This window comes from Ictidomys tridecemlineatus, chromosome 7 (genome assembly GCF_052094955.1).
Source record: "Ictidomys tridecemlineatus isolate mIctTri1 chromosome 7, mIctTri1.hap1, whole genome shotgun sequence".
Taxonomy (NCBI): domain Eukaryota; kingdom Metazoa; phylum Chordata; class Mammalia; order Rodentia; family Sciuridae; genus Ictidomys; species Ictidomys tridecemlineatus.
In genome coordinates, this window is record NC_135483.1 from 70,053,287 (window position 1) to 70,081,024 (window position 27,738).

Below are 27,738 nucleotides of genomic sequence, written 5' to 3' on the forward strand. Positions count from 1 at the left end.
TTGCTGAAATTCACAATGTTCTATTACTTGCTATTCATACGTTGTTATTATGTCTCAGAAATTTAATTATCTGCTCAAAGGAAGACTAAAGCCCAATGCTCCCAACACTGATTTCCACAAATATGGATTTAGAATTGATTTCTAAAACTTTTGCTCTCGTATTTCCATAATTCTATCAAATGCAGTTTAGTTTATTAAATTATCCCACTTGTGGGTCACTGTTTTGTCCCAAGTCATTCACCACTCCATCTTGTCCTCCCCAAATTACTTAAAGTGCAGCTCTATGTGTTTTCAGCATTCTTCAGGCTTGTCCTTGCTGGAGGGAACCTTACTGCAGTTGATAAAACCACTCTTTGCCCTGAAGGTTCCCACGGGCTCCAAACAGCTACATAGTCACGGCAATCATGAACCAGTCTAGCGCTGGCTGCCTCACATGTGAGTTCATTTAATATTTTTTTCCCCTCTCTTTCTGAGAGTGACTCAGTTCAATGTGAATGAAGTCAGTAATGTTTAGCTGAAGGAGAATTAAGAGAATGTTCAAAGCTGTGTGGCCTTGGGTAATTGAGATGTGCAGGATGCTCCAAGTTACAAGATTTATTGGATATCTACAGACACTTTATGATATGAATGGCAATGGGCTAATCATAATGCATGTTTCTAGCCATGGAACTTTAGATGACATTTGTCATTTGCATAAAAGAAAAAAATCTAAGGAATGTTACCGTCAAAGAATAAAAAAAAAAAAAAAAAAGAATCCATATAAAAAGATTCACAGATTCCCATATCCTAGCAGATGTAACATTGGTGACTGAAAAAAATTTTTTTCTATTTCTTTTTTTTAATTTTTTTTTTGTAGTTGTAGATGAATAGCACTTCTTTATTTTATTCGTTTATTTTGTATGTGGTGCTGAGGATCGAACCCAGTGCCTCAAATGTATAAGGCAAGCGCTCTGCCACTGACCCCCAGCCCCCCAATTGTTCTATTTCTAATAGACTAGGAGGGGTGGGGTGCAGAGAAAGGAGGATCGCAAGTTTGAAGCCATTCTGAGAAACATAGCAAGACCCTGACTCAAAATTAAAAGTAAAAAGGGCTGATAGATGGAGCTCAGTGCCGAAGCACCCCTGGGTTTGATTCCAAGATGCCCCTCCTCCCACACACACACTCCTCAGAAAAAGAATAAAATATTCCATCAGAATTGGGGAAATCTTACTCATTATGATCATGTCAATACTGGTGTTCGAAAAATGGCAGCAATGATATTACAAAAAAGGAGAAATGTACCACCATTTGACATTTTATCCAAAAGACTGACTTTTATCCAAAAGATGTTGGCATCTCCTCATCTCCCCTTATAATGAAGGGGATGGTTTACTTCAGATTAAGACTGAGTTGTAATTTTGTTGTTGTTGTTGTTTCTGTATGGTGTTTTTTGCAAGTGCTGAGGGTGGAATCCAAGATCTCATGCTTGCTAGGCAAGCTCTCTACCACTGAGCTATATCCCCAGCACTCCAAAATAAGTTGTGTCCCAAGAAGTAAAGCCAACACAGGTTAGGAAACTGGTGGCTTACTTCCCGAGTTATTGATATTTCAAATATTTGCAGAAGTCCTAACCCCACTGCATGTCTGATTCTTCCCTGGTCACACTACCCAATTTCCAGAACTCCAGCAGCATCACCTGCCTGCAGTAGCACCCTGGCACAGCCCTAAGATGCTGCAGATCTTGGGACCTCCCTTTCCACCAAAGCCAGCTCTCATCTTCCCTGATCTTTGTCTATGGCATTGGCATTCAAGTTGGGGTACTTGGCAGCACAAGGGGGAAGGAACCCCAATGTCTTAAGTGCATTAAATCTTCGTATTAGCCCCCTGGCTTGATAAACCTTGATGTTGGCTTTGTTCTCTCTCTCTCTCTCTCTCTCTCTCTCTCTCTTTTTCCCCCAAGCATGACAAACAAGTGGTTTTTCTTTTTTTCACTTTAATGATTCTTTCAACAAAAAGGGATAGTTTAGTGCTTTCTCTGAAGCTGATAGGTGTTTCTGTTTAATGAGGTTTTTATTATACTGTATTGGCTTCCCTGAAAAGAAATTACGAGAGCGGCAAACAGCTGATAATAGAACAAGACTGGAAGAAACAATAACCAAAAGGGGAAAAAATTAGTGTGGCAGCAGATGCACGCGCTGTAGCTGGGGGATTAAATGCCACTTCCATTCTCCCTTGGCCACCATTGTGCTAGCAAAAAAAAAAAAAAAAAGTGAACGTGGGCACTTATGTGCCAGTTATGTGTGTGCAAAAGATATGGGTATAGATACAGACTCGGCTCAACTACCATCTGTGGAGGAAGAAGGGTGGTGAGCTCAGTCTAGACAAAGATCAGGGAAGCTCAGAGTGCGGGGTTTACAAGGGCTGGTCGGTTACCATGGAAACTAATTGGAGCTAATAAGTAAAGGGACATTTTAACTGTAGGAACAGAATAGGAGGGGCTATTCTTCAATAACACCGTTACCTACAATTAATCTTTCATTTTAGGAGTGTCCTTACTTAATTCCTATGATGAAGCTATTCACTCTGCACACAACCTCCCCCCCACCCCATTCATCCTGACTTTAAAATGCTGGATATCATCTTTTAGAATGTGCTGTATTTTAGGTTTAGATTTTTCAAGACAGAATCAATTTCACTTTTTTTTTTCTTAAAAAATAAACTGTTTGCAGATGGCAAGGAGAAAGGAAGGAAAGTAATGGAAAATTCTTAACTTCTAAACTGACACTCTGCTGAGCATGAAAGCTGGTTACAGGGAGAAAGGGGGGGGGGGATCTTATCCTGCAGCACCAGCTTCAGGTTTTGGTTTGAGTTGATTTTTTCCCTAACAAAAGCATTTCAGAACAACAACAACAAAAATGTGTCTGTGGACTCATTTTACAACACTTTTGAAAGGTGGCATGTACAGCCAATGCCCAGAGCAAGCCTTGCAATCAGAGCAAATGGCCAGGATCTCTTGTAGACTTATATTTTGTATTTTAAAGAGAGTGGTTAGCAAGGTCAGTAGCTGAAGTTATCAATAAAAGAGAAGTCGAAACTTAGATTTAATGAAAAGGTTTACAATTAAGAATAGGATACAATGTTGTTAAACAAATTAAAAAAAAAAACATTTTTAAACAATAACTGTAGGTCAGAGCCAGGCCCATTTGGGAAATGTCTTTTAGAAGGTGAGTTACAAGCTCCCGGTTGATAAAACATATTGATTTAACACCTTCACAATTTCTTAGGTTTTACTTTTGTAACTCAATTTAGAGTTTAAGAGAATGCAAACTACCTTAATAATGTCTCCGGGGTCTTCAAAATCTATGCAGTTGAGGTAATCCAGGTTTCCAGACACAGGTCTGGTTGGATTAGCCACTGCCTGCCCCCACCCGCCCCCCAACAAAAGGGGGGGGGGAGCCTTACAATAATTGGCACTATTAAAAGTTTATGGTGCCCCAGGGAAGTTTTAGCCCTGCCCTGCCACTTGCCATTGTTGAAAATGTTTGTGTTGATTATGTATCTGGATTTAGGTGATTAGGAGTAGTGGTTTAGTGAATACACTATTTATTGTGAAACAGACACCTCATAATCACTTCTGGGTAAAAACTGAGCAAAAGAATCAAGACTCCAATCTCTGATTCCCTTTTTTCCCCTCCTTCTTTACAACGAAGTTATAAGAAAACTTTGCTATATGAAAATAATAATTCTGTAATCCTGTGCTTCAAAAAAATTGCACTGGGAATCATTTTTAAGTTTCTTAATATAATTTTATGCAAAAAATCCCTGAAAAAATCCAAGTTAATCAAGTTAATGCTCCTAGATACTGAAATAATTCTCTTTGACATACTGATACTGCAAATATTGGATACCTATTTATAGTCTAGATTTTGATGCTCTAGACAAGTTTAATGTGTTCCTTTTTTACCCCAAGCAATCCTCCTCCCAGTTCAAAAAAAATTTTAAAGGTGTAATATTTAAAATACTGTCTTCCCACAGATATTGTCGGGGAGTTGTTCGTATTTAAAATTCTCATTTTCTCTTTAAGATTATCAAAATCCCTTAGATGTCTGATGGAATTTTTGAAACGATAAGATTTGTAAGTAATTTATTTCCAGACTTCTTCTCAAGGCACTGTAACAAAGCCATGTTCTGATTCAGACTGCTATCAAAGTAATTAGTTCTTTTAAAACAGTCCAGAGGACTTTAAAAAAAAAATGCATGTAAGAAGGAGGTATTGAAATGACTAAAAATTGAAAACATTTCAAAGCAAAATTCTTAATGAGCTGCTTGAGCTATATGGACATTATAAGTGCAATTAACTAGAAGCCAATAAAAATAATCAATGACAGAGTGCAACCCTCTGGTACCAAGGGCTTTTACAAAGAGATGTCTGTAAAGCAGCAAGTGATTAAAAAAAAAAAAGCCACCTTTATCTATGGGAGCGCGTGCGATTTTACATGAGCAGAAATGAAAATGATTTTCATTGACTATTTCTGAACTTGAGCCTGCAGCACACAGTGCAGAGCTGTTATGTGGCAATAGAGAAGTTTTCGGCTCTTAGCGGCAGCGGCGCACCCCACCCCCCTCCCCCTACACCCGCACCCTCCCAGGAATGCTGGAGGCAGCCACGATCTAATCAAAGGAAGGTAGGAGTTTAGATTTTAAAATGTAGATGTCACATTTCAGTGCAAACTACTCCCACATTTAACACTTTATCAGCATGTCAAGAAGAATCTTTTATCTCCGGTTGGGGGGGGGGGCGGGGAAGTGGCTTGCTGAGAAGATTGCCCTCAATAGATTGGCTGTAAAAGATTTTTAGTGTTTCTGGGCATCCTACCGAGGGTCCCCGTTGTCCCCGGAGGAGCACAAGGAGTTGTGAAAAGTAACGCACAACTGGCCACCAGAATAATTCATTCCCTCTACCTTCCCTTTAGCACCTCCCACTCCTCCTCTTTTTATAGCAATCCTTTCTCTCCGAAAAATCTCAGGTTACTTGACTGGGAGTTCTCAGACCTCCAGTTGCAGCCCTGCCCTCAGCCTCCAATCCGTAGGAGACACCCAGCCCCAGCAATTGGATTGGGCAGCCTGTCTTGACACACCACTGTGCTGAGTGCTTGAGGACGTGTTTCAACAGATGGTTGGGGTTAGTGTGTGTCATCACATTCGAGTGGGGATTAAGAGAAGGAAGGCTGCCTTGCCGGAGCTGTGTGGTCTTCTCCAAGTGAGAGTTGCAGGCAATACAACTACTTTGCTTTGGGAAGAAGGAGGAGGAATTTATTTTCAGCAGCCACAAGAAAAGCCGTTTTCTTTTTTTCAGGTAAAGTAAAAGACGTTGAATGCTTGTGTCTCTTTCTCTTTTGCCATAGTTTTGAATGGAATGCTAGCACAGCACACTTGTCAAAGCCAGTTGGTGCTGTCCTATCAATGCTGCTATTGTACGGCTGACAGATAACAGTGCACATAGCTTGATGCTTGGCTGTCTTTACAGAACTAACACTTCTCATGCCTTGCTCTGGAAGGTGTAGCTAAGAAAATGTCTTTTGGAGCGGTGTTTGTGCCCTTTAAGATCCCCTTTAAGATCCCCGCTCTACACTCAAAGCAGTGACTGTAAATTGCTCGTCAGGGATGATCAAGGCCAAGAGAGCACTGATCTGGGCTTTCAAAGTCAGAATGCAGTTTCAAACTGTTGCATTTTACTACCCAATTCATAAAGAGTCTTGGAAAGGTCTAGTTACAGAGTTGCTGGCAGAGATGGAAATGCTTTGTTCACCGGTTGGTACAAGGTAGATCGTGTCTGATTTATGAGGAAGCAAAGTGGTTTTTTAATTTTTTTTTTTTTTTTTTTGAGATTGACTGTAAAGTTTGGAAACTCTTTAGGAGAAGGGGCTCCCCTCTGAGCAGCGGATAGGTAGACTTTAAAACAAAAATGCAGGGAGCTGAAAGAGAAGCAGAAGAGGAGGAAGGAGGAAAATGCTCTTTAACACAGCCCTCTTGCAGCTGCAAGGGGGAGCAGATGGAGGTAATTCATTTGCAGATCTGTTTGTGAAAGTTTTACAAGTCATGGAAAACTAAGTAGCATATCTGTAATGGATCATTAAAGTCACTAGGTTTATAGGTTTTAAACAGGCTATCTGAAGTGCTAATTAAATGTAAATAAGATATTCAGACTTGGTTATAAACAAACAAAACGGGTTTAATTATAAATTAGTCATTGGAAATTAATGGTCATGGAGGTGTTGAGCCGAATAAAGTGAATTGTCATCCTATGTGCAAGTGACCACTCTCTCCAAAACACCCACCAAGTTTAAATTGTCAGTGATATAACAAGGGAGGTTTATGTCCTATGCATAATTTGTGGTTAAAAAAAAAAGCCTTTCAGGTGGATGTCAAAACATGAAATTTTCACTTTTCAAATGTTTGAGCAAATGAGGGGAGTCCATGAGGATTTGTCACCCAAACCTTGGCCTTCCACACATGTTCATAATATACCTGTGACGCGCAAGAATTCTTGCTCTTACTGGACTTGCACATTTGGTAGCGAACCCAACACGGTCCTTACTCTTTGCAGGTGAGGGAGTGTGAATCATGCTGTATATAAGCTATTCTGAAATAGGAGCTGTTTAGTAGGCTGAATAGCAGGATTGAAGGCTAGTAATTTTTAGAATTGAACTGTATAAAGATGCCTGAAAAATGATGTTTCAGGTTGCACTATATATTATTCTTTTTTTGTTTTTTGCTTTTCTTTTTCTTTTTTTTTTAGCCAGATAGTTAACTTTTTAAAATCCTCTTTTCAAGAAAGTTAATATTTGGGCTGGGCGTGTAGTTCTGTAGTAGAGTGCTTGCCTAACATGCACAAGGTTCTGGGTTCGATTCCAAGTATTGTAAAAAAAAAATAATAATAAAGTAAATAAATAAATAGATAAATGTAAAAGTTAAGATTAAAACAGTATTTTAGTTTAGGGCCTCGTTATTATTCAGAATGTCCTCTGGTTAGGGTTTGAAAAATCTTCAGTGAGAAAAGATATTTATAACAGTAATTCCAGCTGAGTATTATCTGATTTCCAATATTACATAACCAAAATAGGACTTAGTTCGCAAGCTGAAGTCTTTTGGAATTCCTTTCATTCCATTTTGGCTTTACCATGGAACTGGGGTTTAAAACAATTTAAAAAACGGAAAGGCAGACTGATATGGCATAGGGATCAGAACTACTTCTACAGCAGGAGGCAGGTATGGTGCTAGCTATCCAGGCCACTTTCTACCACCACAGAGATAATTCTGGAAAAAAGTAAAGTTTCCTGCACACAGGCTAGATATGCCCCCTGAGATGTGAAGTAATAGCATTCTAACAAAGGCAAGGTGCCATTTAGAACAGCCCTATGTCCCTGGTGCTCTAGACTAATCACAGGGCTGACCACACAGGATTGACAGTATGGGAGAACCCTTCCCCCAAAAATCAATCGTACAAAGGAAAGAAACAAGAAAGTGTGGTGAAATAATCAATTCACACCTGAAGAGGTAAAGCTGTGTTTTTGACCCCCTAACAAGGTAATATGAAGTTATCTGGTGAACTGAAGGACTTGCTTATGATAGTGCCCACGGGGCAATCAGTTTCTAGTCAAAATCTAAATCTACTGTTCCAGATGGTGAACATTCAGAGACTTATTTATGGTGACTTCCACATACTTGGGTTTGACTTTTGCTTTCTCCCTGACAGCGCTGGTGCTGGTAACACACATGAAGTTCCCATCAGTATTCTAACAGCTGTAAAAGTGTTTGAACACAGGAGATACCACCCTTCCCAGGGACAGCTGGGGGTGGGGCCATCTCAGTGTGCACTGTTGCTCTAGCTTTCTCTCTAGGTGTGTCCTAAGGTGACAAATCTTAGAGGGGTTCTGGAAAAAAAAAATGAAAGTTATTATAGAGGGGAGTGCTGACCTCCACTCAGCCAGGTATTGACAGAGCACCTGGTAGACTGAGTGGGGACCTTCATCGGGGAACTGAAAGGGGCTCTTTCCTTCTAAGGAAATCGATAGGATGATGTCAGACAGATTGTTGTGGCCATTTCCATCGTCATTGTCAAGACAAGTGGCAAACAGGACACTTTCCATTTCCTCTCCTAATTACATAGCCACATAGGGATGAATAGGGGTTTGGTTCTTTTGTGGTTTTAGATTTAAGACACATTTATTCATTAAATGCATAAAGCAGGATTTCTGATACTGAGCCACACATAGTATGAAGATTTTCCCCACCATTATGTGGATGAGGCCAACCAATGGGTCAGCTCCGGACATCTGGTTCTTTTTTCAGTATGCAATACTTTTGTGTGCAGAGCATGGAGTAAATTTAAGGGGATTAAGATTTTTTAAAAGCTGACTCTAAATAGATTATTATTTTTAATCATCATGATTGACTTTGGGGGAAAGGGGGCTCATGGATAAAATTAAGTCTATGGTCATATGGTAAATTCACCTTTACGTTAGATAAGGCCCATGAAAAAGAAGTTGAAAGAAGATATTTTATGGAAAAAGTTTATACTGAAATATGTTTCCTATTTAAAATATTTTCAATTTGCTCTCAATTGGGGAGAGGGGAATTGGCCTGTTAGCATTTATTTTTTTCCCCCTAATATTTCCCTCTCCTCCACAGCCAATCTGTCATCGAATACTGAGTCCTTCTTATAAAATGCCTTCCACATCTGGCCCATAGCTACTGTCCCAGTGCAGCGATGCTCTCACACATGGGTCATTGAAACAGCCTCCTTAACTAGTCCTCTTTATTCTCTCCTCCTCCTCCTCCTTCTCCTCCTCCTCCTCCTTTTCCTCCCCCTTTTTCTTAAACTGATGATTGAACCTCAGGCACCCTAAATTCACCCTCTACCACCGAGCTACAGTCTAATGTGCTGACCTTCTGGTACTTGACCCCAACTTTCCAACCAGATCCCCACCACAACCTGCCTACCTTCCCTCCAGCTGATGTTCCAGTCCGTGTCCTGTCCTTCCTAGTCTCTTGTGGCCCTAACGACTCCTGTTTTCTGGCTGATTGTAAAATGAGTTCATCTTCATAGGTGCATTCCTCTGCACTCCCACCCCTACGTGGAACGTGCTCTCATGTTCATTCTCTTCTATTTATTTCTTCATCTCTCAAAATTTTTGCTTAAGTTCCAACTCTTCCTCAAGCCTCCCCTGACCAGTGATGGTCATCTTCCCTTGGTGCTGCCTATTAGTTAGTTACCTCTGGATGGTGCTTAGCATAATCACCTTATTTTTTTTTATCCTGAATTATAATTTGCTTTTTTATTCCTTGACTCCTCAGATAGGATAATAGGGAAGGGCCTGATTCACTTTTATGCCCTACAGAAGGTAGTAATAAATGTGGATTGTCTAACTCACTAGGATACTCCCAACATCCTGTCGAAGTACTTGATTCTATTTATTCCAGTTTGGCAACATTAACTGACTCTTGTACCTTCCTTCCCATTCATGAGAGAAAAGGAACAAATGATGAAAACTCCAATAGGTTTTAACTTCAGGGGAAATGCCACTCAGGTAGAATGTGAAATTATTGCCCAAAATTAAATTGGAGTATTATATGTGAAATCCCTGTGTGTTTCATTTCTCTGTAACTATGGTAGAAGTTACATCTATTAGCTGTTCCTCTAGCATACAAAGTTCTAAATATGACTTTGGAGCAAGAGTGTACAGGCCATGGTTTCAAACAGATCTGTGTTCTAATCCAGAGACTAGCTCTCACTAGCTGTGTGGTCTTGGACAAGGGAGTTAACCATTCTGAGTTTCAGCTCTTTTCTCTGTAATACAGAGATAGGACTCCTTCCCTTGGTAATGTTGTGAAGAAAGCATGTGTCCAATATTGGATGTCTAGGAAATGGGGGAGAGAGAAGCTTGGATGTAGATCTAGGATGCAGGAATGTGTTCATCTCAGTTATGTCAATCATTAATTCTATCTATTTATGTTGTGTCTTCCTTTAGCATTTTCTTCTGCCACTGAAGGTAGGGGACTGGAGTAGAGGAAGGGAAATTGAGGGAACTGATTTTGGTAATTAGGAATTTGGAGCAACTGAGTTAATGGATCTGTAGGGACATTGGCTGATACATGTTGCACGGAGAATATGATCCTGGGTCCTCCATTAGTGATAATAAATAGCAAGGCTGGCCCAGGGTGCTGTGGGGGAACAAAGAACCCAATCAATCAATCTCACCAGGGAGGTAGATTCATCTAGAATCATGTGCTCCTCTTCCTTCTTCCTGGGATGTTATTTAGAGAAGAATAATAACTTGACAAACCACTGTGGAGAGTCAGGTCAAGCTTCCAGAAATGATTGCTAATCCAAAATACCATTTAGACAAGACATGAACCTTTGCCATCCTTCACCACAAAGCAAATTTGATAAAAATCTGAAAACAAAAAGCTTTAAGCTCTTGTCTGTTCCCAAACTCTTCGTCTACTGTCAAATATCGGGATCTTTTCCCCACAAGGACTGTTGATTGAGAAAGTTTTGGAAAATACGTTCTTGGACACTGGTCATTTGATTCCGGTTTTCAGAGATTTGGAGTAGATCAGAAGTTATTTTTTTTCAATCCTGATCATCGGATCTGCACCTGCACTAGGCCAAGGAGAGGAAAGAAAATGGAACTGCCTAGGATGGGGCACAACACAATGTTTCTGGAAATTTCTTTCTCTTCCCAATGAACTTGTCCATTGAACTTTCAAAGACTAGTATTGACATTTATGTTGCTTGACCTCATCTTTGGTTGTAGCAGCCAAGCTCATCTACTTTGCCCTCCATAAATATGATCCGTGTTATCCTGAGTAGTAATGTATTAAACCTTTGCTAATTGAAAATAATAGAACTCTCCACATTTCCTTTAACGTTAAGATCTTTTCTTCTACCTTTTTTTTTTCCTTTTACAACACAGGTACAAAATGGATTTCTACATTTCTAAAATGTGAGTCTTAAGACATGTCAGTGTTTAATTGTAGTTGGCATCAAACTTCTATGTTGAATAAATGAACACTATATTTCTGGATGTAAAGTCTTAATTGTCAAAGGTAGAGTCTCTCAAAATTAATTTGCAAGGTTCATGTCATACTAATCAAATTCTAGCACAAGGTTAGGAGTTGGTTGTAGGAACAGAGTTTGAGGCCTGGCAGGAGACCAGATGGATCTTGTTAAATGTAAAAAAAAAAAAAAAAAGAAATCTAAAGTTCATATGGACAATAAATTCATGAACAAGCCTAGACATTTTTGTAAGAGAAGTGTATCATTGTAAGATGGGGACTTGGCTTATCCCGTATCAAGCATATTTCTGTTCCTAAGATATTGATTCTGTAGATTTTTATCTACCCATGTGTAATTTGTATATTTATTTTACTTCTCCTTACTTGTAATCCATTCTGTTGTCATTACCCAAATCTTGATTTGAGCTACAAATTGCCATTGTGAGATACTAGTTTTGTTGCTACAATTAACTGGACTAGTTTTATGGATTTTTCCCCCCCACTGAGCTACAAAGCAGCACCTTTTATTTTGTTTTGGGGCAGCACCTTTTATTTTGTTCTTGGAGACAGGGTCTCACTAAGTTGCCTAGTCTGGCTTGGAATTTGCTATCCTCCTGCCTCAGTCTCCTGAGTCATCGGGATTATAGGTGTAGAAACGTTTAGTTTTGCATTGCTGGGTACTGAATCCAGGACCTTGTGCATGCCAAGCAACCAGCTCTTTACTATTGAGCTATACCTTCAGCCGTGAACTAGTTTTATTGCTTTGTTTCATGTTTTTTGTTTTTGTTTGTTTTGCCTTCAAATAGTAGAATTTTCTACTGCATAGTTAACAAAGAGGAACTGAAACAAGATAGATTCAAGAACTCAGGAAAATATTCCCATATTCCCTGATGAAACAAATCCAAAAACTATGCAATCTAAGGGTCTTCCTTTTTTTTTTCAAAGCAACAATAGCATCTACCTAATAACTGAAGAGGAACATGAATTATACAGTTTGTCTCTTGTTCAATTTTGTTGTATAATGTTACAATTCATAGGATACACCTGCTATATTAGTTTAAAATAAAACTGAAGATTGGATTATTAATTAACAATATAACAGTCGTGGTGAAAAAAAAGAGGATTAATTGCATATAGGGTGTGTATTTATTGATAATTTACTTTAGAAATGTGCACCTGTGGATGTTATCTTCAACTCCTATCACTAATATGGCTTAGTACCAAAGCTCCTTTCTATAATATAACATGTTCTTTAAATAGACTTCCTGCCCAAGTAAAGCCTCCCTCTTAACCTTCACCTGCCAATAATCAATCTTTCCCTGAATAGAACGTCCTAGTAAACAGATGTGCATTGTGGTGCATCCAGAAATTCTTGAAACCTCAGCTTTTAACTTTCATCTTACAAGAACTGCATCCCAGAAGAGAGGCCCCTACAAATCATGTTCTCCTTTTTCCTCTTGAGCGCTTCACGCTGGTAAGAGAATGGAAGATGCTTTGAAAATAGCAAATTAATCAAAACATAGGCTATGTAGTCTTTTTTTTTTTTATTCAGCACACCTACAGGCTTTACATGTGTTACCACATGCTTCTTCATATATGATATCTGTAATGAGTAAAGGAGATGTGGGGGATGTACTCAGTGCCAAACAGCTGAAGTTCTTACTTTCCAGCAGTGGAGATGATGTCCAAAGGAACGGCCATAGTGTGCCAAATAAAATCAGACTCAAAAGGTACAGGCAACTCTTAGTGAGACCCTGTCTCAAAATAAAACATAAAAAGGGCTGGGGGTGTGGCTCAGTGATTAAGCACAGCTGAGTTCAATCCCTGGTACAAAAAACAAAAACAAAAACAAAACAGTATGAGGCATACAAAGCCCTTTCATAGTTGAGAACTTCCTGTGTGTATATTTCTATCTTAATGCAGTGGGGAATACAAAATAATATAGGATACCATCCTTGCCCTGAAGGCTTATAAGATTAGTTGTTGTGAGGGGAAGATATGCAAACGTTTCAATAGTAATACAAAGAATTTTGTGGATCAAGAATCAGTTATTAGTACTATTTAAATAAAAGAGATGTCAACAGAGCCCCCTATTGGAGGAGCTGGAAACTGGGCTGGACAGGACTTTGTTTTAGTCCACAGGCAGATGAATAAGATCAGTGACCCATCTCCATGCTGAACTGGGAGATCTCAGACAATTCATTTACCCTCTCTTTTACTCATTTTCCTGCTCTATAAAATGGAGATTTGGTCAACACACAACGTCTGACATAGTACGTGCATAAACAACTGCGTTGTTTTTACCCAAGGCAGAAAGGAACTGTTTGAGGCTTAAACTGTTTGAGACTTGGCATTAAACCCAATAGTTTTTTTTTTTTTTTTTTTTTTTTTTTGTGTGTGTGTGTGTGGTTTTTTTTGTTTGTTTGTTTTTTGTTTTTTTGTACCAGGGACTAAACCTAGGGGTGCATAACCACCGAGCCACATTCCCAACTCTTTTTATTTTTTATTCTAAGACAAGTTCTCACAAAGTTGCTTAGAGTTTCACTAAATTGCTAAGGCTGGTCTGGAAATTGTGATCCTCCTGCCTCATCCTCCTAAGTCTCTGGGATTACAGGTGTGCGCCACCATTCCCTGCTCTGAGAATTATTTTTTTGAAATTTTGTTGTTGTTGTTGTTGTTGTTGGAGGAGGAGGATCTGAATAAACATGATTTCAATATATAATGGAAGGAACCACTTAGGCAAAAAGAAATAGGAGGAAAAAAAGGGGGTGGGGAAGTGTGATGAAGAGAAGGAAACGGGTCTAGGTCTTCTTGATCCCACTCTGTGTTCTTTTCTTCCATAAGCAATCTAGAGGGTCCTGACACATCACGTGGAGAGGTTGTACTTTAGTTTGAGATGGGGTCTCCCTGTGTGGTTCAAGCTTGTCCCAAACTCCAGCGACCCTTTGCATCAGCCTCCTGGGTAACTGAAACTAAAGGCATGCACCACCAAGGCCAGTTGAGAGGTTGGGCTTTATAGTTCAACAGATGTATTAGGAAACTTAAGTCATGAGATGTGGGCAGGACAAAACGAAGATAATTGGAGGCTGGGGGTGTGACTCAGTGGGAGCATGCGCAATGCCCTGGGTTTAATCCCTAGTAGCACAAAAAGAAAACAACAACAACAATGATAATAATTGGAAAGGTCCCCAAATTAAAACCAAACCAAAAAAAAAAAAAAAAGCTGTCTCTTCCCATTAATGCAATAGGATGAGGAAAGAGTGGGTATAAAAAACATTATAAAGAAATAAATAACAGTAACAGAACCTGGTCAAATGGAGGACAGAGATGACGTTAAGGGAAAATGGCAGATGGAGTGGGATTTCGTTTGGCAGCCCCACAAATTTCCCAAGTGACAATGTTCATTGTGGAACAAATGTTTATTGTTTCAGATCACAGTTGGGATAATTTTATAATGCAAACGTGGGTAAATATGTGTGTATATTAATGTTTAATATAAGTTAAACAGGTAAAGCCTTATATAATGTCTAATAATAATGATAGGCATTAGACAAAAATATGTAAATGACACAAAATATGTAATTGCAATTTTTAAAAAATAAGATACATGCCTCCTTATAACAAACTTTTTTTCAGATTAAAGAAAAAAGTGGTCAGCCAAGTAAAAAATATAAGTTACTCTAATTTTGATAAAGTAATGAACTTTCAAGTCAGAATAAGAAACTATGTCTGCAAAACACCTATAACTCTCTTCTTTGAACTAAGGAAACGTTTGTGGAGAGTGACATAGAATTTAAAGTGTGTTTGGAGGCAAGAAGAGATGAACCTTAAATATGTTTAATATAAATATATATAAACATACTTATATTTAAGTGTGTATACATATGAACTTAGATATAAATTTCTTTTGCTCATAAGCCTTCAGGTTTTACCTTGGAAAAGTTTGATTGCTATCCTTTTACAGAATGCATGAATGACTTACTTTATAAATGATATACCCACTTATCTCTTTGCTATACAGACAAATCATTCTTTTAAAATCATAAATTAACACAAAATAATTGTACATATTCATGGGGTTGAGTATGATATTTTGACAAACACATAAAATATGTAATGATCAAATTAGGATAATTAGCATATAGACAAAATCCCATGGCCTTTTATATTCTAGGCAAGTGATTTACTAGTAAGCTATACCTCCCCTGTCTATGACTCTTAATTTTAAGATTCAGGAATGCTTTCTTTAGTCTTCTGCTTTTTTTTCTTGCTTTGTCCTTTGACGACGTTGCAATATCCTACTAATTAATTTATTTGATTTTTGTACTAGGGGTTGAACCCAGGAATACTGAACCACATTCCCAATCCTTTTTAATTTTGAGATAGAGTCTTACTAAGTTGCAAAGGGCCTCAAAAAGTTGCTGAGACTAGCCTTGAACTTGAGATTCTCTTGCCTCAGACTCCTGAGTTTCTGTGATTACACTTGTGCCACCACATCTGGCTAGAATACCCATTTTTTTTTAATTCAAGTATTTAGTCTAATTTAATGGGGCAGTTTTCATGATTCGATATGGTTTTATTAGAAGTAGACAACTCTGTTTGCCATGTCATGATCTCTTGCTGTATGTTGAGGATAGCTTGATTGAAGAATATAGAGCCTGAGGCAGCAAGGTTTGAAATATAAATATAGTTCCCTTACTGAAAATGTGTGGGAATAGCATTGACTATGGAGACTTGACAGCATTCTGGTTTCTCAAAAGCATCTTGGGCCTGGTGTGGTGGGGCACACCTATAATCCAGCAACTTGGGAGGCAGGAGGTAGGAGGCAGGAGGATTGCAAGTTCAAGGCCAGCTTCAGCTATTTAGGGAGACCCTGTTTCAAAATGAAAAAATAAAAAAAGTCTAGGAATTTTATTTAGTTGCAAAGCACTCCTGAGTTCAATCTCTAGTTCTACAAAAAAAAAAAAAAAAAAAAAAGGACTTGGGTTCTATTCAAGTTTTTAATGAATATTTTGACCTGTTTTGTCTTACCCAACCGAGTGTTCTAAACCATGTTCCTTGGTTCCTAAGGGAGAAATGCCAGCCAAAATATCAGCACCTGTAATCTCTTTTTCAAAGTTGCCAGGCACGAGGGTTTAATTATCATGAGCCAGTTTATATTTGAAAACCATTAGTGGCTGGCAACTGAATTGTTGAGACATGGTGTGCAATGAACCAAAGGCAGAAGATAGCATGCCTACGTGCCATAGAGGGATAAGCATCATCTGCAGCAAGGAGAGACGCTGGGCTCGGATTCCCAGCTCAGCACTCCATCTCTTCATACAGCATTCACTTAATTCAAGGGGGAAAATGCCCTAGTAAGGAGATGATGCAATAAAATTTAAACTGATATTACGGACCTCCTTAATTTCAGATTTATAAATTCAATCTTCAATTCAGATTTCTACTCCTACATGCTAAGCTTCTACACCTGTCTTATAGGTACAGAGACGTCTTGAGTTGGAGAAGTGTCATCCTTGTGAGAAAAAAAATGATAAGAAGTGGAAATAAAGAATATCCTTGTAGTCAAAAAAAGTTCTGTCATAGTCGCACTTTTTTGAGCGGAGAGGGTACTGGGGATTGAACTCAGGGGCACTCAACCTCTGAGACACATCCCAGCCCTCCATTTTTTTTTTTTTTTGTATTCTATTTAGAGACAGGGTCTCATTGAGTTGCTCAGCACCTCACTTTTGCTGAGACCTGACTTTGAACTCAAGATCCTCCTGCCTCAGCCTCCTGAGCCACTGGGATTACAGGCATGTGCCTGTACCTAGCAGCCTCACTTTCTTCACACACACACACACACACACACACACATATGACAGAAAACAGAGAAAAAACAAATTACATCAAAAAATTTTATGTTTAATCATTGTACTCTCATTGTCCTTTTTACTACAAAAAATAGCTATCTACCAACCGACTATTTTGGTCCACCGCTTAACAGGCTTAGAAGTGTGGAATGTGTAAGTGTTCCTAAAATTGCTTCTGCCCTTGTCACAATCCTTCTAGAAACTTCCAATACCCCTGGACTGCCTCATTGACTTCAGGTAAATCATATTTTAATTCGGGCCAAGAATAAACCAAAATATACATTTTAATTATTATGTCTTTGACTTTTCATGACTTAAAAACTGAAGCATGTGACCAGCAATGAAATAAAATTTGCTGAATAATGGCAATAATAGGCTAGGAAAAACAGCAGGAGTGATACAGTGGAAAATACATTCCAAATCTGGATTCCAGAATATGACTGCTATTAATAGTGTGATTTTGAGCAAATTGATTAGCTTTTTGGAGCAATCTATTGTCTCTACCTTTCCTCTGCCATTCTCTCAATCTAGATTATTTCACTTATTTGCAATCTCTGCTCTTCCCTTAAGCTGAATAAATAACACATTCTTGAAACTAAGGATGCTATGGGAAAGTGGGGAGGATTTTAATCCAGTTCTATATCATTTTATGCTTCTAAATTGAACTCTGTACTTTATCTCCTTATCTCCAGATCATCTTGCATAGCAAAAGTAATCTTCCCCTGAGCAATGTTTCCTCATGTCACTCTGCTACCCTAAAATAGCTGTCTTCCAATTTTCTAAAGCATCCAGTCTAAATAAAGCAGCAGCATTTAAGGACCTCCACACTGTTTCTACTGTGACCATACCACTTTCTCCACATGCTTTCTGCTCATTGCTAAGCTGGTCCAACATGTCCTGAATTTACATCTCTTATGGCTACTACAATGCATTTGCTCAGAGTGTGTTCTGGGTTAGGGCTGCCTTCCATCATAATTCAACTGTTCAAATCCCACCACCTATCACTGGAAAGAAAAACTCCTAACACTTCCAATCATCAATAATTTCCTTTTTCTATGTGCTCTCTTACCACTTAAAATCTTATCATAATATTAGCTCTTCATTATGTCCAATTTTGCATTTATTGCTATTCTTCACAGATTGTTCAAACTGCTTCCTTACTCTTATTAGAAACATTAAGGCAAGCTGGGCACAGTGGTGCACACCTGTAATCCCAGAGGCTTGGGAGGCTGAGGCAGAAGGATCATGAATTTAAAGCCAACCCCAGCAACTTAGGCTTTAAGCACTTTTGGGAAATCTGTCTTCAAATAAAATACATAAAAGGGCTAGGGATGTGGTCCAGCGATTATGTGCCTCTGGGTTCAATCTCTGATACCAAAATAAAATAAAATAAAATAAAATGAAGCTGAGTTTTAAACCTGTGATTTGATTAAGCATAGCTTCAAAGAAGACTTTGAATGGTCCAAGAACTGGGATATAAAATTGCATTGTAGTCATTGAGAAATTTTAGGAAACTAATCAGCAGCAAATCAACAGCTACACCATGCACTCTTTTGACAATGTGAATGTCACTATCTTGGCCACTGATTTTCTGGTTCAAAATTTTTCCCCATCTTCTGCCCACATCGCTCTCCAGGGCTACAGTACAGCCAGCTGGATTCCTTCCAGAATCAGATTCAAATAGACAATAGTCCAACTAGAATTCCCATCTTCCTTGATTAGATGTGAAATTGTATAGCTGGGTGTCACTCACATGCCGGTCACTTGAGATTCTATGTTATCAATTAATTTCTTTTGAGAGCTGAACTGAAGAGACTGTGACAATTCTGTTTTGAAGGACCTTTAAATTATAGCTAGACCAGAATTTCAGGGACAGGGCTAGATACATAGACTTGTCCAATATCTCTTGCATTGCCTGAATTAAAACACCTTGTAAAAGTCATAGTGAATCATCCTGGTTTGTGGGGTTTTTTGCAATGGTACCTAAATATATGTATACTTATGTATGTATTTTTTCTTTTTCTTTTTTTTTTTTTTTTTGGTCATCGTCTTTGTTTTTTCTTTCTTTCTTTTTTTTTTTTTTAACCAGGGATCAAATCCAGAGGTGCTTAACCACTGACCCATAACCCCTGCTCTTTTTCACATTTTGTTTTGAGACAGAGTCTTTCTGAGTTGCTTAAGACCTTGCTAATTGCTGAGGCTGGCTTTGAACTTGTGATCCTCCTGCCTCATCCTCCCAAGTAGCTGGGATTATAAGCATGTTCCATTTATTATAAAAATTCTTTGCTAGGAATGGAATTCTCCTTTGTAGGACAAGTAACAAGAGAGATGAAAGGCTTTAAGTTAATTACTTTGAATTATCACACATTCTGTCAAATATATGAAATCTTACGTGTTGTTTGTTAAATAATAGAGAATTTGGGATTCTAGGAAAGGCATGTAAGATGCCATAGAAACACATATAAGGTATACCTTAGAGATCATTGAAGTAAATTTTATATCTGAGGAAGCTTAGGAGCAGTTTTGTAGAGACTGCCCCCCCCCAAAAAAATTACAAATTATCTATTTGTTTGTTTGTTTATTTATTTAATTATTTTGTGATTGCTGGTGGTCAAACTCAGGGCCTAGGGATACCAGGAAAATGCTCTATCACTGAGTCATGTCCACAAGAGTTCTACAACTCAGGTTTTATCAGAAAGCTCAAGTTAACGAATTTCTACTGGGACTGCAGTGAGTTCATGTGTCATTTTGCATTAGGGCCTAACAGGAACATGCAGAGGTGAACTCCGCTACCCTTTTGGCAATGGACTCCCTTGCTGTGTGCTCTGGTGAATAGTGAGGCACTGTCAGGAGTGACAGAGACTGAATCAAATGCAAGAAAAAGCATTTATTTTTCACATGTGTCTCTCCTGGAAAATCCATTCCAACAGAAATAACTAGCACTGTTGCTATGGAGGATCTGAAAGTACTCAGCTTTATTATAGAGAAACTTCTTCAAAATGGCATTTTTTAAACTGAGAGGAATACTGCTCAAATGCTGATGACAGTATTAACCATTGCCCTTTAAAACATTTTCACTTGAGCTAAATCATTGGAACTTGCAATATTTGTGTACATAAATTAGATGTCCCATTTCTGTACACCAGAAAACTGAATCTGAGAGAGAGATTGCCATCTTCAAGTAATTAGTGTTAGAACTCATGACTTTTGCTGGGAACCCAGAGCAACATGCATGCTAAGCAGGTGCTCTACTACACCTTCAGCCCCTGAACTTCTGACTTCTGCCCCCTACGTATCTGCCCCATACTCCAAGTTTTCCGGATACATCAATATTAGGGAAATCTATTGCATTGGAATAACAGAACTGCCCCTCAATAACGTCACTTCACTGGGAAATAAATATTTGAAGTGCTTCCTCAGGTTCTGGAATTTTTCCAAGAGAATTATAAGAGCAAAATTCTTTGTAGCCTAATAAATTACAAGAGGGCATATATACAATTATGTATCTATATAACTTAACATTTAAAATTGATTTATTTGTAAAGGAAGTTAAATGAATCATCACAGAAAAAATATATTTCATACTCATTAACTCCCATTTTTCATTTTGTGCTATAAGGAAACACATCTTCATAACTCAAAGTAAAAAAGATTAATTTAGAACACATAAAGTGTGGTTTTGACTTTTTGAAAAATAGCTTTGTTTTTCAAACATGTTCTAGATTTGCTTTTTGTTGTTTTAAGTATCTAAAGGAAGCCATTATGATTTTCAGAGCAATGAAAGAAACATGTCACAGAGAAAAGAGCATTTTTGTTCATATTTTTAGGTTATTGGTCATATTTCAATCCACTGGAAAATGTGATTGCAAATCTGGTTAGAATTATAAAAATATCAGGCTTACCAGTATTACAATTTCTGATGAAAGGGTAAATTCTTTGGGGACTGTGAAGATAATGTGGCAGAATAATAATCTATTTTTTGTGCAGCTAAACCTTATTGCAGTGAGTGCAGAAAAAGCGTTCTATAAAGTTATTTCTTTGGCCCATGAGTGTACTCTGTTTGTACGATTTTTGACTAAGCCTCTACATTGAATATTTCTATTAAAAATGCATCCCTCAGGCTGGGGATATTGCTCAGTTGGTAGAGTGCTGCTTGTCTTACATACACAAAGCCCTGGGTTCAAACCCCAGCACCAAAAAAAAAAAAAAAGCATCCCTATTTCCTATTTGTATCTCATTTGTTGTCTATACTGAAAACAAAGCATGTCATTTTCATTCCTTAAAAGCAGCACCGAAAGAAATAAAGCTGAGCTCTTACTAAACTCTTTACAGCTCTTTTATTCTGCTGCTGAGCAATAACTGCCCTTTACTTTCTATAGTCTTTTCTCAAATATGCTCATCATCTACACACACACACAAAATAAATAAATAAATAAATAAAATGACAAACTGTTAAAACAAAGTGAAAAATTTCATAAGAAAAAAACAAAGAAACAAACGAAAAAAACAAAACACCTGTCCTTGCAGGAGGAAACACTCAACAGTGTGACACACAGTGTGGAAGCAGTTCCCCCTCACCTCCCATTGCAAAAATAAATCTGGCACTATTTATTGGCTTTATGGAAAAGGACAATGGACTTTCTTAGCTTCTGCTCCACTCCAATCTATAAGTCCTTTGAAGTTTTATGTAATTTAATTTCCCCCATAGTTGATGAAATATGCATCTTTTAATTTTATATAACATTTAAACGTCATACTTTCTAAAGTGCTTTTACACGTTTTGGTTGATTTTTGACAATATGCAGCATGTCACGTAATCACCTGTGCCCATTTTGAAGAGTAAGAGATAAAGTCATAGCCTCAGTTACTACATACCAAAATATTAATATTTACCAGTAAAAGATCATGTGTGCAGATTACTCAGTTTTTTGAGAGGGGACATATTATTCATTCTCTCTCACTCACTCTTTCTATATATATATATATATATATATATATATATATATATATATATACACACACACACACACACACACACACACACACACACACACACACAATACACAAATTACAATGGTTCAACTTAAGATTTTTAGGATTTATGATGATGTGGTACCCATTCTACCATTCTGTTTTTCAATATGCAATAAATTATGTGATTGTCAACACTGTAAAAAATTGGCTTTGGGTTACATGGTTTTGCCACACCATAGACTCACGTAGGTGTTCTGAGCATATTTAAGATAGGTTAGTAAGCTATGACGTTCAATAGGTTAGATGTATCGAATGCATTTTCAATTTGTGATATTTTCAGTTTACAGTGGACTTATCGAGATATGACCCCATCCTATGTGGCACATGAGAAAGAAACTGTTTAAGCTTGGGAAAGCCCTGGGAATGAAATGAACCAAACACACTCTGTTCATGTGCAACTATAACCACAATGGATCCCACTTTTACATATAATCATAATGCACTAATTTAAAAAATAATAATAACAATAAAAGAAGACCAGTAGACTAGAGTAAGGGGGTAGGGAGGGAGAAGGGGAAGATAAGGGGAGGTACTGAGGAATGAGATTGATCAAATTATGTGCATGCAAGAATATGGCATAATGAATCCCACTATTATGTATAATTATAATGCACCAATTAAAAAACATAAAACAAGCAATTGGGGCAGATTGTTAACTATAGATGAATCTGAATAACTGATATGCAAATGTTCTTTCTATTATTCTTGCAACTTTTCCATAAGTTTGAAGCTATTTTCAAATACAAGGCTTTTTGTTTTTGTTTTAAGAAATACAGACACAAGGGAATTGAATAATTTTCATGCACAAAAAAACTGAGTAGAGGTGAAGTGAAGAACTAGGATCCAGGTCTTTTGTCTCTCCAAACTTCCTGTAAATCGGTAATCTATTTCTATTAACTATAAAGTAATTTGCACTTAAGTATTTACAAACCACAATCGCACTAAACAGCCAATTGGTTATAATCAGTACCTTAGCCAAGGGAAATCACATAATGATTATTTCTTTTTTAAGTTATTTATTTATGTATTTTCACAGGCTCACTTATCAGTTTTATTATCACTTTACTTCTACCATTAATGTTCATACCTATGAAATGGCACAGTTTAGACAGATACCCATGTCCTAAATCCCAGAACCGGTACTCTTTCAAATACCAACCAGTTTGTGTTTTTTGTTTATTTGTTTGTTTTTTGGTACTGGGGATTGAACTTTGGGGCACTCTACCACTGAGCTGCACCCCAAGCCCTTTTTATTTATTTTGAGATAATATTTGCAAAGTTGCCTAGGCTAACCTCAAACTTGCAACCCTCCTTCCTCAGCTTCTTGAGTAGCTGAGGGGTTACAAGTCCAGGCCCTATCCCACTCTCAGACCAACCCACCCACCACACCCCACCCCTGCTCCAATATATTCTCTTAAAATTCCAATGCCTTTTCCTATTCCGAAATAACCATACCTAAAACTTTAGAGCTATGTTATGTTTGGCAATAGAAAAATATCATTTTCTCAAAGAACAAAACAAAATGTCAGAAAGATGCCTATGTTTTATAAATGTCTTCTAAAATAACAGCTAAGATTTATTAAATATCTACTTAACCTTGTGTAGCTACTTAAACATATGCTCCACATACATTATCTAATGTTTTCAATATCTCTATAACATAGAATCCTCATGGTTACCAATAAGGAAAATAGGCTCTGGGAGCTTGACTAACTGGGTCAAAGTTGTTCACTTTCAGGATCAATGCAGAATGTGGAACCAGGCAATCTGACTCCTGGCCCCTGCCATTAACCATCATCTTCATTCTATATCCCCTGATTTTGAAGGAATTTTTGTTTGTTTGTTTTGTTTCATTCTGGTTTTGTTGTTGTTGTTGATGGGAATTGAACCCAATACTTGGCGCGTGCTGGACGTACACTGTACCACTAAGCTGTACTCCCAACCCTCCCCCGCCTTTTTTTTTTCCTTTTAAGTTCAATTGATACTTTAATTTATTTTCATTATATTTAGTTATTTTTTTAGGGCTACCGTTGAGAGAATTCTTACTAGGAATATCATTTGTAAGGAAAAATCTCATGAAAAAGCAGGCTACCCCATCTTATCTGCATCAATAGCACCCCTGGCACACACTAAACGCTCAATAAATGTTTGTTAAATGAATGAATGATGTTTCAAGTTCTCTATTTAAAAGGTTTTAAGACATGATGATCTGAATACTTAAACACAAGACCTAAAAGTTAAATTGGCTCAATTCGCTACACCTCTGCTTTATAGTAAAGCTCAGTTTCAAAGCCAGGAAAGAGAAAGAAACAAACAAATTTCACTTCTAAGTGATTCTAAAAGTCAGCCCTTAGAAAGTTGAAGTACTCTGTCAGTAATTTGACAGATGTGGCCTTTGACTGCCCAGATAACTCCTTTTAGACTATAATTGCTTGTCCATTTGATTAAAAAAAAAAAAAAGTGATGTCCAGGCTCACTGCTGGTTGGATTTTATAATTTTTCCCTTTGGTATAATGAGTTAGACTAAAAAGAAGGGAAGGCTCTGGCCAAGACGTGGTTCCTGGGCAGGGCAGAAACACCTTCCTGGTGACAGGTAGTTTCCCAGGGTCCCAGCTGCAGCTGAGCAACAACTCAGGAAGGGATGGGCCAGAGAGAAGGCGTGCTCTTGAGGGAGTAGTGGGATACATCTTCCCAACTCTCTTCTTCCTCATTCAGCAGTTCTTTGTGGCTTCTTCCCACTCCAAAGTTTCCCATCATGTTCATTTGGATCTATTTTCCCTCAAACAGGAATACTTATGTTACCAATGCAATGCTGGCCCCTCTCAAGAGGCGGAGACCCTCAAGGTACAATTTTCCCTCTTCGGGTTCTTGAAGCCAATTAAGGAAACCCAATTTGAACATCAACAGCACGCAAGTTTCAATGCCTGAAGAATGGAGCAGAGGGAGTCTAGGTCACAAATCAACTTCTTAATCTACTGGGAGTGAGGGGGTGGGATGTGGAGCCACAGATACAGGGCAGCAAAAAATGGAGGGAAAAAATCATCAGGTTTAAGGGAAAGGGGTGGAATTTTCTAGGAATCTAGGCACGGCCTGCTTTCCTTACCCAGTCCTTCCTGGTGGCTACCATGGTGATGGTAAGCTGTCATTGTGCTGGTGGGTGTCATTTGGTTTTCAAATGGGGAGAAAGTGGAGCTTGGGCCTCTTTAGATCTGGCTGGTTTTCATAAAGAAGGTCATCTAGGAACCAGATGTTCTCCAAGATGAGCACAGAGGGATGAGCCAGGCTGTGTCGATACTAACTGGGTGAAAGTCCAGCAGAGGACCACATTTACCCAGCTCCCTTCCTCCTTGGGTAATAGTGGCATTGTCCTGCTCCACATGTGTAGCACAGGGACACCTTAGGAGCCCCGTCGGCCTCACTTCACAGCAATGTGAGGGAATTGCAGGGTGAAAACTGCATTCACTGGAGTCAGTCACACCTCAGGGCTCGGATTACTCAACTTGGCATAGTTGAAGTCTTGAAGTGCTGCCCCTTATCATTCCCTTTTCTGTCCATCATGTCTGCCTCAGGCTCTAGCCTTCGACTCAGCTGCTTTTCACTAAATGCACCTTTCACCCTGAAACATGGGTTCCTTGCAGATTGAGGCTTATTTTGTTCTCTCTAGGTCTCAGCACATCTTTATCAGCATCTCTGAGTCTGCAACCTCTGCAGTTGTTCGTGTTCGGGGTCCTGGCTTGGACACCCCTCTTCTTCTCCATCCTCTCTGCCTAGTCTGAACTCCTTGGCTTTTCCCCACTCCTGCTCTTTGGCATGCCTGGCTTTGCATTTGCAATCTGTGCCTTGAAATTGCTTGCACAAAGTCCATTCACCACATGCTCAATTTCTTGGATGATGTTCATTTTTTTTCTTTCTTTCTAATGCACTATTTTCTAGCATAAATAAATAAATAAAATTATGAAGAGGGCTAGGGATATAGCTCAGCAATACACAGGGCCCTGGGTTTGATCTGAAGACTTATAATTCCTACACTTTAAGCTTCCCTGGTCTTGTGAATGATAGCTTGTCCCCAAGTCTAAAGGTGCAACAATAACATTCAGGTTATTACTGATGATCAGTCACCATCTTTTTTAAGAAATCCATATTATTGTGTGTGTGTGTGTGTGTGTGTGTGTGTGTGTGTGTGTGTGTAAACATTTCTTTTTGCAGTTCTGGGGATGGATCACAGGGTCTTTCATATGTTAAGCAGGTGCTCTGCCACTTACTTAAATACCCAGCCCATGCCTTTGTAATTTTGTATTTAAACAACTGTTAGGACTGCCCCTCAGCTAGTGCTCCCTTGGAAGGGAATATGTTTTTTGTTCATTGGAGCAAATAATACTGAACTCATACCCTAAAAGTTCTCAGAAAAGGGAAAAAATGAGTGATACTGAATGACTACCACAGGCAAGACACTGCCATTCATTTTCAGCCTTCGTTACTCCTGTGCTAATCATTCCAGTTTTAAGTATAGGAACTAGACTAAAAATAACTTGGACACCTTTAAAGTTGGGATTTGCACCCAAGTCAATTTGCCTCCAAAAACTCGTGCAGTCCCTCAAAAGAAAGTTCCATACAAAGGCTCAATAGTACAATTCAGTCATCAATTACATGGAGGTGGTTTGCATTTTCCTGCAATTTACACCTTCACCCCTGCTCCCCCAGACTAATGAAATTTCCCACTCTGGCAAAGTGCTTCTTCCCATAATTTACTAGATTTTTTTTTTTTTTTTTTTTTTTTTTGGTGAAGAGCTAAAAGAAGTTTCACTGTGAATCTGGCGAGGAAGAGAAGACTAAGAGTCCAATAAAAACTTGTTAACTGGTGTGCAACAGCAAGCTTATTAAGAGAAGAACGGCTCTCTTCTCCTGCAGAACACACAGAACAGTCTATACATTGCTTGTTAAGTGCTGGTTCAAGAACTCACCTCTTCTAGGCTTGTCCCTTGGGCTCAGGCCCAATCCAGCCCTGAGAGGACTGGAAGATGTCCTCATGGGCAACACAGCTAGTCATTTAGAATCGAGAGCATCACAATGAACAGACTCACAATGGTTTTGTAAGGTATTACTGCTCTTGTTCTGAATAAGCAAGACCTGCATCCGCACATAATGTGTTCCCTTGATTTACTTAAATCCATTCCGGAAATTCTTAGTAAATGCGAAAGGAATTTATCTAATAAATGTGTTGTCTCTTCCTCCGGTAGTATGTCAGATCAGTTCTTCAGCGATCCTTTCCAGATCCTTCTTTAGTTCACGCTGACTTTTAACAAACTTGAATCTACATTGCCATCATTAGGAAGCCACAGTAAGTGAATTTATTTAGTTAATTTGCATCCGTCTAAATAATTTTTCCTGACAGATTACTTCCGTACTAAGCATCAAATACTTTTTAATCCGAGGCAGGTTATTGCTAAACATAAATGATTTCGCATTTCTCATAAAGATGCCAGTCATTAAGAATATTAACACACATTCCTTCCCCTTGGATGGAAAGGAGCTGTCATTTTAGCAATGTTGCTGCATCAGCCTTTCTATTGTCAAACACAATAAATGATGAGAAAATCAATTTACTCTTTAGAATTAGTCAAGTGAGGAATCCTTTGAAGTGGGGGGGGGTGGGCAGGGTTATGCCTGGATTCTAGAATCACATAAAAGCAAGTACTGTATGTATGTTGGAAAAATGTTGTGAAATTTAATGAGGACTATTTGTTGCCATAAGATCTTCCAGACAGACTATCTCTGAAAAAGAATTCCCTAGTCCTAAAATAGAGGCTTGAT

The 27,738-nt window shown here is 38.4% G+C and overlaps 1 protein-coding gene across 3 annotated transcripts in view; it reads left to right on the plus strand.

Annotated features, from left to right (window-relative positions):
• The first annotated feature begins 5,014 nt into the window (after positions 1-5,014).
• Positions 5,015-27,738, plus strand: part of Sulf1 (sulfatase 1) — a 175,404-nt gene continuing 152,680 nt past the window's right edge. For all 3 annotated transcript variants that reach the window (XM_005322934.5, XM_078017147.1, XM_078017146.1), the window contains exon 1: positions 5,015-5,336. The gene's annotated coding sequence lies outside the window, so the exon portion shown is untranslated. The remainder of the gene's footprint in view (positions 5,337-27,738) is intronic.